At 61.9% G+C, this 12,500-nt stretch overlaps 1 non-coding gene across 1 annotated transcript; it reads left to right on the forward strand.

Moving 5' to 3' along the window:
* The first annotated feature begins 9,402 nt into the window (after positions 1-9,402).
* LOC142793642 (small subunit ribosomal RNA) lies at positions 9,403-11,217 on the forward strand. The gene has a single exon (XR_012891706.1). It is a non-coding gene; the product is annotated as a small subunit ribosomal RNA (ribosomal RNA).
* Positions 11,218-12,500: the final 1,283 nt, after the last annotated feature.

A 12,500-nucleotide genomic window follows, 5' to 3' on the forward strand; every position in this document is an offset into this window, starting at 1 on the left:
TGCCGCCCCGGCAGACGCAGTTCGGACTTAGCACTTTTCGGCTGTGCCTGGCTGGCGGCCCACTCACTCAATCGCCATGTCTGTTTGCCACAGTTTTCCCGGTGGTGCCGCACCCGGGCTCGCCCCGGCTGATGCAGTTTTCGCGCCGCCCCGGCTGACGCGGTTTCGTGCCGCCCCGGCAGACGCGGTTTTCGCGCCGCCCCGGCTGACGCGGTTTCGTGCCGCCCCGGCAGACGCAGTTCGGACTTAGCACTTTTCGGCTGTGCCTGGCTGGCGGCCCACTCACTCGATCGCCATGTCTGTTTGCCACAGTTTTCCCGGTGGTGCCGCACCCGGGCTCGCCCCGGCAGACGCGTTTTTTTTTTCTTTCGCCCCGGCTGACGCAGTTTTCGCGCCGCCCCGGCTGACGCGGTTTCGTGCCGCCCCGGCAGACGCGGTTTTTTGCGCCGCCCCGGCTGACGCGGTTTTTGCCGCCCCGGCTGACGCAGTTCGGACTTAGCACTTTTCGGCTGTGCCTGGCTGGCGGCCCACTCACTCGATCGCCATGTCTGTTTGCCACAGTTTTCCCGGTGGTGCCGCACCCGGGCTCGCCCCGGCTGACGCAGTTTTCGCGCCGCCCCGGCTGACGCGGTTTCGTGCCGCCCCGGCAGACGCGGTTTTCGCGCCGCCCCGGCTGACGCGGTTTCGTGCCGCCCCGGCAGACGCAGTTCGGACTTAGCACTTTTCGGCTGTGCCTGGCTGGCGGCCCACTCACTCGATCGCCATGTCTGTTTGCCACAGTTTTCCCGGTGGTGCCGCACCCGGGCTCGCCCCGGCTGACGCAGTTTTCGCGCCGCCCCGGCTGACGCGGTTTCGTGCCGCCCCGGCAGACGCGGTTTTCGCGCCGCCCCGGCTGACGCGGTTTCGTGCCGCCCCGGCAGACGCAGTTCGGACTTAGCACTTTTCGGCTGTGCCTGGCTGGCGGCCCACTCACTCGATCGCCATGTCTGTTTGCCACAGTTTTCCCGGTGGTGCCGCACCCGGGCTCGCCCCGGCAGACGCGTTTTTTTTTTTTCTTTCGCCCCGGCTGACGCAGTTTTCGCGCCGCCCCGGCTGACGCGGTTTCGTGCCGCCCCGGCAGACGCGGTTTTTTTGCGCCGCCCCGGCTGACGCGGTTTTTGCCGCCCCGGCTGACGCAGTTCGGACTTGGCACTTTTTGGCTGAGCCTGGCTGGTGGCCCACTCACTCGATCGCCATGTCTGTTAGCCACAGTTTTCCCGGTGGTGCCGCACCCGGGCTCGCCCCGGCTGACGCAGTTTTCGCGCCGCCCCGGCAGACGCGGTTTTCGCGCCGCCCCGGCTGACGCGGTTTTTGCCGCCCCGGCTGACGCAGTTCGGACTTGGCACTTTTTGGGCTGAGCCTGGCTGGCGGCCCACTCACTCGATCGCCATGTCTGTTTGCCACAGTCTTCCCGGTGGTGCCGCACCCGGGCTCGCCCCGGCAGACGCGTTTTTTTTTTCTTTCGCCCCGGCAGACGTGGTTCCCCCCCCCCCCCTTTTCGCTCGCCCCGGCTGACGAGGTTTTCGCGCCGCCCCGGCTGACGCAGTTTTCGCGCCGCCCCGGCTGACGCGGTTTCGTGCCGCCCCGGCTGACGCGGTTTTCGCGCCGCCCCGGCTGACGCGGTTTTTGCGTCGCCCCGGCTGACACGGTTCGGACTTTGCACTTTTCGGCTGTGCCTGGCTGGCGGCCCACTCACTCGATCGCCATGTCTGTTTGCCACAGTTTTCCCGGTGGTGCCGCACCCGGGCTCGCCCCGGCTGACGCAGTTTTCGCGCCGCCCCGGCAGACGCGGTTTTCGCGCCGCCCCGGCTGACGCGGTTTCGTGCCGCCCCGGCAGACGCAGTTCGGACTTAGCACTTTTCGGCTGTGCCTGGCTGGCGGCCCACTCACTCGATCGCCATGTCTGTTTGCCACAGTTTTCCCGGTGGTGCCGCACCCGGGCTCGCCCCGGCTGACGCAGTTTTCGCGCCGCCCCGGCTGACGCGGTTTCGTGCCGCCCCGGCAGACGCGGTTTTCGCGCCGCCCCGGCTGACGCGGTTTCGTGCCGCCCCGGCAGACGCAGTTCGGACTTAGCACTTTTCGGCTGTGCCTGGCTGGCGGCCCACTCACTCGATCGCCATGTCTGTTTGCCACAGTTTTCCCGGTGGTGCCGCACCCGGGCTCGCCCCGGCAGACGCGTTTTTTTTTTTCTTTCGCCCCGGCTGACGCAGTTTTCGCGCCGCCCCGGCTGACGCGGTTTCGTGCCGCCCCGGCAGACGCGGTTTTTTGCGCCGCCCCGGCTGACGCGGTTTTTGCCGCCCCGGCTGACGCAGTTCGGACTTAGCACTTTTCGGCTGTGCCTGGCTGGCGGCCCACTCACTCGATCGCCATGTCTGTTTGCCACAGTTTTCCCGGTGGTGCCGCACCCGGGCTCGCCCCGGCTGACGCAGTTTTCGCGCCGCCCCGGCTGACGCGGTTTCGTGCCGCCCCGGCAGACGCGGTTTTCGCGCCGCCCCGGCTGACGCGGTTTCGTGCCGCCCCGGCAGACGCAGTTCGGACTTAGCACTTTTCGGCTGTGCCTGGCTGGCGGCCCACTCACTCGATCGCCATGTCTGTTTGCCACAGTTTTCCCGGTGGTGCCGCACCCGGGCTCGCCCCGGCTGACGCAGTTTTCGCGCCGCCCCGGCTGACGCGGTTTCGTGCCGCCCCGGCAGACGCGGTTTTCGCGCCGCCCCGGCTGACGCGGTTTCGTGCCGCCCCGGCAGACGCAGTTCGGACTTAGCACTTTTCGGCTGTGCCTGGCTGGCGGCCCACTCACTCGATCGCCATGTCTGTTTGCCACAGTTTTCCCGGTGGTGCCGCACCCGGGCTCGCCCCGGCAGACGCGTTTTTTTTTTCTTTCGCCCCGGCTGACGCAGTTTTCGCGCCGCCCCGGCTGACGCGGTTTCGTGCCGCCCCGGCAGACGCGGTTTTTTTGCGCCGCCCCGGCTGACGCGGTTTTTGCCGCCCCGGCTGACGCAGTTCGGACTTGGCACTTTTTGGCTGAGCCTGGCTGGTGGCCCACTCACTCGATCGCCATGTCTGTTAGCCACAGTTTTCCCGGTGGTGCCGCACCCGGGCTCGCCCCGGCTGACGCAGTTTTCGCGCCGCCCCGGCAGACGCGGTTTTCGCGCCGCCCCGGCTGACGCGGTTTTTGCCGCCCCGGCTGACGCAGTTCGGACTTGGCACTTTTTGGGCTGAGCCTGGCTGGCGGCCCACTCACTCGATCGCCATGTCTGTTTGCCACAGTCTTCCCGGTGGTGCCGCACCCGGGCTCGCCCCGGCAGACGCGTTTTTTTTTTCTTTCGCCCCGGCAGGCGTGGTTCCCCCCCCCCCCCCTTTTCGCTCGCCCCGGCTGACGAGGTTTTCGCGCCGCCCCGGCTGACGCAGTTTTCGCGCCGCCCCGGCTGACGCGGTTTCGTGCCGCCCCGGCTGACGCGGTTTTCGCGCCGCCCCGGCTGACGCGGTTTTTGCGTCGCCCCGGCTGACACGGTTCGGACTTTGCACTTTTCGGCTGTGCCTGGCTGGCGGCCCACTCACTCGATCGCCATGTCTGTTTGCCACAGTTTTCCCGGTGGTGCCGCACCCGGGCTTGCCCCGGCAGACGCGTTTTTTTTTTTCTTTTCGCCCCGGCTGACGCAGTTTTCGCCCCGCCCCGGCTGACGCGGTTTCGTGCCGCCCCGGCAGACGCGGTTTTTTGCGCCGCCCCGGCTGACGCGGTTTTTGCCGCCCCGGCTGACGCAGTTCGGACTTTGCACTTTTTGGCTGAGCCTGGCTGGCGGCCCACTCACTCGATCGCCATGTCTGTTTGCCACAGTTTTCCCGGTGGTGCCGCACCCGGGCTCGCCCCGGCAGACGCGTTTTTTTTTTTCCTTCGCCCCGGCAGACGTGGTTCCCCCCCCCCCCTCCGTCTTTCTTTTTGTTTTTTTTTTTTCGCCGCGGCTGAAGTGGATTTTTCGGTGCCTCGACGCCCCGGTAGTCGCGGTTTTTCCGTTTCCGCACGGCCCCGGCTGACGCTGCTCGGTCACAGTCGCCTTTTGTGAGGATTGCAGACTTCTTGAGCGCGGGTGTTTTTTTTTGTTGTTGTTGTTGTTTTATTACGCATTCGCTCCAGCAGACGCTGTTTAGACTTTTTGTTTCCTCTTTTATCCTGCGACGAGGTGACGAGGTTTATTCGGTGCCCCGCCGCCCCGGCTGAAGTGATTTTTCCTGTCCCGTGCCGCCCCGGCTGACGCGGTTGGGACTTCGCGTTTGTTCGGCCGCCACGGGTTTTGGCGCACTCGCTCGGTTGCTTGTTGTTGCCACTTGTTGCGAACCCAGGTTTCTTGAGCGAGCGCGGGCGTTTTTTCTTCCTTTCTTTCTTTGTTCTATGTGTTAGCGAATCGGCCTTTAATATCACACGAGGACTCACAACCAACAATTTTCAGTTTGAAGTGTAAAAAATCTGCAGGTGTTGACGTAACTGACTTGCCCCGTACCCTTGAGTACATCCATGAAGTTCTCGTAGTACTACTAAATCGCATTATTCCAAGTGGAGAAATTCCCATAAACTTGCAAACCTCTACACGAAAATCGGTGCGCGTGATAAAGTTGAAAATTATCGTCCGATATCAAATGTGCCTTCTATAACACAAATTCTAGGAAAAAAAAAAAAAAACACTTGTTCGCCGTTTTCTGCGCCGTGACTGGCAGCACTCCGGCGAAGCGAAACGGGGTCGATTCGAGCACGATATCGGCGTCTTTCGACGTGCTCGCCGGCGACCGTCGCACGAGTACGTCGCACGAGCGCGTCTGCCGGGGCGCCGTTTGCGAAGCCGACGCAAAAGTGGGAACCGCCGCTCGGATGATCGCCGCTTTCGGCAGAGTGAGTGTTGGCACTCCGGGGAAGCGAAACAGCGTGAATGCGCCCACGAAATCGGCGTATTTTGAAGTGCCCGCCGGCGACCGTCGCACGAGTACGGTAAACCGCGTCAGCCGGGGCGTAGTTCGGGACGCCGACGAAAAAGTGGGAAGCGCAACTCGGATCTTCGCCGTTTTTGCAGGAGTGAGTGGCGGCCCTCCTGCGAGACCAAGAAGCATCGATTCGTGCACGAATTCGGCGCCTTTCGACGTGATCGCCGGCGACCGTCGCTCGAGTAGGGCAAACCGCGTCTGCCGGGGCGGGCTTCGGGACGCCGATGCGAAAGTGGGAAACGCTGCTCGGATGTTCGCCGTTTTTGGCCGAGTGAGTGCTGGCACTCGGGCGAAGCCAAACGGGGCCGATTACGGCACGATATCGGCGTCTTTCGACGTGCCCGGCGGCGACCGTCGCACGAGTACGGTAAACCGCGTCAGCCCGGGCGGAGTTCGGGACGCCGATGCGAAAGTGGAGAACGCCGCTCGGATCTTCGCCGTTTTTGGAGGAGTGAGTGGCGGCACTCCGGAGAAGCCAAGGAGCGCCAATTAGCGCACGATATCGGCGTCTTTCGACGCGCTCGCCGGCGACCGTCGAACGAGTAGGGCAAACCGCGTCTGCCGGGGCGGGGTTTACGACGCCGACGCAAAAGTGGGAACCGCCGCTCGGATGTTGGCCGTTTTTGGCAGAGTGAGTGCTGGCACACCGGCGACGCGAAAGAGCGCGAAAGCGCCCACGAAAGTGGCGTATTTGGACGTGCTTGACGGCGACCGCTGCAGGAGTACGAAAAACCACGTCAGCCGGGGCGAGCGACCCACGGCGGTCTGGGTGCTTATCGCTGCTATTATAGGGGCACCCCGGCAGACGCAGAAAAAAAAAATTTTTTTTCGACCTTCTTTTTTGCTGGTCGAGCTCGGGTAACCCAGGTCGCAATGGGAGCCGCGCACGAAAGCGGCGTCGCGAGACGCGTTCGCGGTCGCTAGTCGCACGAGCTCGGCAACCGCGTCAGCCGGCGCGGAGTTCGGGATGCCGACGGCTAAGTGGGTACCGCTGCTCGGATGTTCGCCGTTTTTGGCCGAGTGAGTGCTGGCACTCCGGCGAAGCGAAACGGGGCCGATTCGGGCACGATATCGGCGTATTTCGACGTGCTCGCCGGCGACCGTCGCACGAGTACGGCAAAGCGCGTCTGCCGGGGCGAGGTTTGCGATGCCGACGAAAAAGTGGGAAGCGCCGCTCGGATCTTCGCCGTTTTTGCAGGAGTGAGTGGCGGCCCTCCTGCGAGACCAAGAAGCATCGACTCGCGCACGATATCGGTGTCTTTCGACGTGCCCGCCGGCCACCGCCGCACGAGTACGGCAAACCGCGTATGCCGGGGCGGGGTTGGCGACGCCGACGCAAAAGTGGGAACCGCCACTAGGATGTTCGCCGTTTTTGGCAGAGTGAGTGCTGGCACACCGGCGACGCGAAAGAGCGCGAAAGCGCCCACGAAAGTGGCGTATTTGGACGTGCTTGACGGCGACCGCTGCAGGAGTACGAAAAACCACGTCAGCCGGGGCGAGCGACCCACGGCGGTCTGGGTGCTTATCGCTGCTATTATAGGGGCACCCCGGCAGACGCAGAAAAAAAAAATTTTTTTTCGACCTTCTTTTTTGCTGGTCGAGCTCGGGTAACCCAGGTCGCAATGGGAGCCGCGCACGAAAGCGGCGTCGCGAGACGCGTTCGCGGTCGCTAGTCGCACGAGCTCGGCAACCGCGTCAGCCGGCGCGGAGTTCGGGATGCCGACGGCTAAGTGGGTACCGCTGCTCGGATGTTCGCCGTTTTTGGCCGAGTGAGTGCTGGCACTCCGGCGAAGCGAAACGGGGCCGATTCGGGCACGATATCGGCGTATTTCGACGTGCTCGCCGGCGACCGTCGCACGAGTACGGCAAAGCGCGTCTGCCGGGGCGAGGTTTGCGATGCCGACGAAAAAGTGGGAAGCGCCGCTCGGATCTTCGCCGTTTTTGCAGGAGTGAGTGGCGGCCCTCCTGCGAGACCAAGAAGCATCGACTCGCGCACGATATCGGTGTCTTTCGACGTGCCCGCCGGCCACCGCCGCACGAGTACGGCAAACCGCGTATGCCGGGGCGGGGTTGGCGACGCCGACGCAAAAGTGGGAACCGCCACTAGGATGTTCGCCGTTTTTGGCAGAGTGAGTGCTGGCACTCCGGCGAAGCGAAAGAGCGCGAATGCGCCCACGAAAGTGGCGTGTTTGGACGTGCTTGACGACGACCACCGCAGGAAAACGAAAAACCACGTCAGCCGGGGCGAGCGACCCATGGCGGTCTGGGTGCTTATCGCTGCTATTATAGGGGCACCCCGGCAGACGCAAAAAAAAAAAAATTTTTTTCGACATTCTTTCTTGCTCGTCGACCTCGGGTGACCCAGGTCGCAGTGGGAGCCGCGCACGAAAGCGGCGTCGCGAGACGGCTTCGCGGTCGCTAGTCGCACGAGCTCGGCAACCGCGTCTGCCGGGGCGGAGTTCGGGACGCCGACGGCTAAGTGGGAACCGCCGCTCGGATGTTCGCCGTTTGTGGCCGAGTGAGTGCTGGCACTCCGGCGAAGCCAAACGGGGCCGATTCCGGCACGATATCGGCGTCTTTCTACGTGCTCGCCGGCGACCGTCGCACGAGTACGGCAAAGTGCGTCTGCCGGGGCGGGGTTTGCGACGCGTACGCAATAGTGAGAACCGTCGCTCGGATGTTCGTCGTCTTTCGCCGAGCCAGTGCTGGCACTCCGGCGAAGCCGAACGGAGCCGATTCGGGCACGATATCGGCGTCTTTCCACGTGCTCGCCGGCGACCGTCGCACGAGTACGGTAAACCGCGTCAGCCGGGGCGGAGTTCGGGACGCCGATGCGAAAGTGGGAAGCGCCGCTCGGATCTTCGCCGTTTTTGGAGGAGTCAGTGGCGGCACTCCGGTGAAGCCAAGGTGCGCCAATTCGCGCACGATATCGGCGTCTTTCGACGTGCCCGCCGGCCACCGTCGCACGAGTACGGCAAACCTCGTCTGCCGGGGCGGGGTTTGCGACGCCGACGCAAAAGTGGGAACCGCCGCTCGGATGTTCGCCGTTTTTGGCAGAGTGAGTGCTGGCACTCCGGCGAAGCGAAAGAGCGTGAATGCGCCCACGAAAGTAGCGTATTTGGACGTGCTTGACGGCGACCGCCGCAGGAGTACGAAAAACCACGTCAGCCGGGGCGAGCGACCCACGGCGGTCTGGGTGCTTATCGCTGCTATTATAGGGGCACCCCGGCAGACGCAGAAAGAAAAAAAAAAAAAAATGGGGACATGGCGTGCGTCACCGTGCGGCTTCGCAGCGTTGCCGAAGTCGCCGAGCCCTTCGACTGAGCCGAACGGCGGACAGGGAACGTTGGTCGGCCGTTCTAACCTGTCGGTGCCACGCCGAGACGTCGTTAAGGAAAACCGCGTCGTGGGCCTCTACGACGCCGTCGAGTCGTTGTACGTTTGGTGTCCAGCGTGTCGGCGGCGAGTAGCGGACACGTCGTTCACGACTTCGGTCTTTCGCAGTCGACGCGAACTTGCGGAGAGTCGTGGTGCCTCACGTTTTCGGCAGAAACCGCGGCGGAATTTTCCCGTGCGTGCGCGCACGACCTCGGTGCTGTGCCGTCAGCGTAGTGTTGCACAAACTCGTGGCCTACCCAAGGTGCGGTACGTTTGCGGCCGTATCCTCGGTGGGAATTTCGTGAGTAGGGTCGCAAATTCTACGACCTCGGCGGGTTTGAGAGCGACGTAGACTTGTGGCACGCTCAACGTGCCACACGTTTCGGGGCACACCCGCGGTGAAATTTTCTCGAGTACGCTCGTATTAGTGCCCAAGGAGGTCTGGGTACTTATCGCTGCTATTATGTGGGGGTTCTCGTGAGCGGCGTACGCGAAAGCGACCGGGTGTCTGATATGCGGCGGGCTTCGGCCTCGTCAAGCGTGTCCTCGGGTCTGCTCCAGGGGAATCCACGGCAGTCGTCTGCAGCCTCATCCGCTTGATGCGTTAGGGGCTGGTTGTCGGACGGTGCCGTTTTACCACGATATCGAGGTGTGTTCCGTGTCGTCCTCGGGCGATTCAGATGCGAAAGCGCCGAAGACGCGGGCGTGACCCGTCGTCTGGCGGCTTTGCAGTCTCGGCTCCGTTGCTAGTTCCGGCCGGTCCACCGACAGTGCAGCGGGCTTGGGCAACCCGCACGGCGCGACCGAGTCGATGCAACGAAAAAGAGCGAGCATGAACGTGCTTCTTGCCGCACGGCTCCCACTCGTCTTTCGGGAAGGTTGTGCCGTAGCGAGCTCGAACGCCGTCATCTCGGAGTGCAAAATAAGCGTGTTGGGGCGCCTGAAGGTGGCCTCCGCCGCACACAGACTGCGTCCGGCCCGCCGAAGGCGAGGACGGACGCGCAGTCGAACGATTACCTGGTTGATCCTGCCAGTAATCATATGCTTGTCTCAAAGATTAAGCCATGCATGTCTAAGTACATGCCGAAATAAGGCGAAACCGCGAATGGCTCATTAAATCAGTTATGGTTCCTTAGATCGTTTCTTCCTACTTGGATAACTGTGGCAATTCTAGAGCTAATACATGCAGTGAGCCTGGAGCCCTTTGGGTAACGGGTGCTTTTATTAGACCAAGATCGATCGGGTTTCGGCCCGTATTGTGTGGTGACTCTGGATAACTTTGTGCTGATCGCATGGCCACGAGCCGGCGACGTTTCTTTCAAGTGTCTGCCTTATCAACTTTCGATGGTAGGTTACTTGCTTACCATGGTTGTTACGGGTAACGGAGAATCAGGGTTCGATTCCGGAGAGGGAGCCTGAGAAACGGCTACCACATCCAAGGAAGGCAGCAGGCGCGCAAATTACCCACTCCCGGCACGGGGAGGTAGTGACGAAAAATAACAATACGGGACTCTTTTGAGGCCCCGTAATTGAAATGAGTACACTCTAAATCCTTTAACGAGGATCAATTGGAGGGCAAGTCTGGTGCCAGCAGCCGCGGTAATTCCAGCTCCAATAGCGTATACTAAAGCTGCTGCGGTTAAAAAGCTCGTAGTTGGATCTCAGTTCCAGACGAGTAGTGCATCTACCCGATGCGACGGCTCGGACTGAACATCATGCCGGTTCTTTCTTGGTGCACTTCATTGTGTGCCTCGAGATGGCCGGTGCTTTTACTTTGAAAAAATTAGAGTGCTCAACGCAGGCGAGTCGCCTGAATAAACTTGCATGGAATAATAGAACAAGACCTCGTTTCTGTTCTGTTGGTTTTTGGAATACGAGGTAATGATTAAGAGGGACGGACGGGGGCATTCGTATTGCGGCGCTAGAGGTGAAATTCTTGGACCGTCGCAAGACGAACTACTGCGAAAGCATTTGCCAAGAATGTTTTCATTGATCAAGAACGAAAGTCAGAGGTTCGAAGGCGATCAGATACCGCCCTAGTTCTGACCATAAACGATGCCAACCAGCGATCCGCCTGAGTTACTCAAATGACTCGGCGGGCAGCTTCCGGGAAACCAAAGTATTTGGGTTCCGGGGGAAGTATGGTTGCAAAGCTGAAACTTAAAGGAATTGACGGAAGGGCACCACCAGGAGTGGAGCCTGCGGCTTAATTTGACTCAACACGGGAAAACTTACCCGGCCCGGACACTGGGAGGATTGACAGATTGAGAGCTCTTTCTTGATTCGGTGGATGGTGGTGCATGGCCGTTCTTAGTTGGTGGAGCGATTTGTCTGGTTAATTCCGATAACGAACGAGACTCTAGCCTATTAAATAGGTGCGGGGTTCCCAGCACCTTACAACCTTCTTAGAGGGACAAGCGGCTCCTAGCCGCACGAAACAGAGCAATAACAGGTCTGTGATGCCCTTAGATGTCCGGGGCCGCACGCGCGCTACACTGAAGGAAGCAGCGTGTCTTTATCCCTGTCTGAAAAGACTGGGTAACCCGTGGAACTTCTTTCGTGATTGGGATAGGGGCTTGCAATTGTTCCCCTTGAACGAGGAATTCCCAGTAAGCGCGAGTCATAAGCTCGCGTTGATTACGTCCCTGCCCTTTGTACACACCGCCCGTCGCTACTACCGATTGAATGATTTAGTGAGGTCTTCGGACCGATGTCCGGCGCGGCCTTTCGGTTGCGCCGGTCTGTTGGAAAGATGACCAAACTTGATCATTTAGAGGAAGTAAAAGTCGTAACAAGGTTTCCGTAGGTGAACCTGCGGAAGGATCATTAACGGATTGTGAAGGGTGAGCGCCTCAGCTGCGTCTGCGCCCGACACTTTCTGCCGCTGACCCCGTTTGGACGCGGGGTCGGCTTTTCCCCACGGGGCTGCCTGAATGTGGAGCGGCACCCCGTGACAAATTGTTGCGCCCAGCGGACGCCAACACCGCGACCTTGGACGGTCGGCCAGGTGGCGGACGCGGGTACAAACGGCGCAACGCACTCATAGGTCGGCTTTCGACCCGCCACTGCACCGTGGCTCGAAGCGCTCGAAATGCGCGACCCGACCGCTGCGGGACCGCCTAGTACTGTAAACAGGAGCGGCGGAGCGCGAACGGCGAGTCGTGGTTACGTCGGTAGAAGGCGAGGCTGCGCGTTCCCGAAACGCCAGCCGAGTGCCCTCCCGACCGTTCGAGCGTGCAAGAACGAGACCCGACAATCGCGCGGCGACTGCCAAGTACGAGAGGAACGGCACAAGCGTCGGCGGTCGGTCAAGGAACTGGCGATGTGACGGGTCCGCTGTGCACCAGTGCATACCGTCCCGCCGTCCGCGGCAAGCGCCTCCGCGTCCTCGGGTGACGGAGGCTGCCGGTCGGTTCTTGCAGGCGAGGGATCTCGCTGGCACCGGTTCGCGTTGACGCGCGGCCGGTCATGGCACGGCGATGCGACGGCCGAGGTGCGCAGTACTCGATGGAGGAACCGCACGCTCCGATGACCGTCCCGCCCTCCGCGGCGTATGCGTACCGACCGTAATGGTTGCAGCAGCGCCGGCCGGCTTTTGAATTCGCCACACGAAACACGGTGCGAGATCGCGGTTAGGGGAGCGTCGACGTTGCCAGGCGTTTTGCTTGCTGCCGAGGGAAAGGCGGCACGGCCACGTCGCGCTCGTCGCGATTAGCGGGTCTGCGCGCTTTGGGAAGGTGCCGCAACGACTTGCCGAAAGAGGAAGCACGGAAGAACGAGGGACTTGGACGTCCCGACAATTGAACGCACTTGCGGCCAGGCCCTTGCTGGCTTCGTTCTTCCGCCTCGAGTAGGCTCGTACGCGGCTCCGGCGCCGAAAGTGGTCCTTGGCACCGACTTCGGTGGACGTGGGAAGTGCCGCGCAAGTACGGCGCGCCTGGCTCCACCTGTTGGCTAAAGTAGGCAGCCGGATCGGCATTTTGGTGTGCGGTGGCAAACCGTGGATGCGAAAAAAGCTTGTGCGATTTCGTGGAACAAAAAGCGGGGGTCCCCCTTTTTATGCGGAGGAGACCGACCCGCCTGCCGTGGTGAACCGCGACGCCACGGTAAAA

This window comes from Rhipicephalus microplus, unplaced genomic scaffold, assembly GCF_043290135.1.
Source record: "Rhipicephalus microplus isolate Deutch F79 unplaced genomic scaffold, USDA_Rmic scaffold_315, whole genome shotgun sequence".
NCBI classification, from domain to species: domain Eukaryota; kingdom Metazoa; phylum Arthropoda; class Arachnida; order Ixodida; family Ixodidae; genus Rhipicephalus; species Rhipicephalus microplus.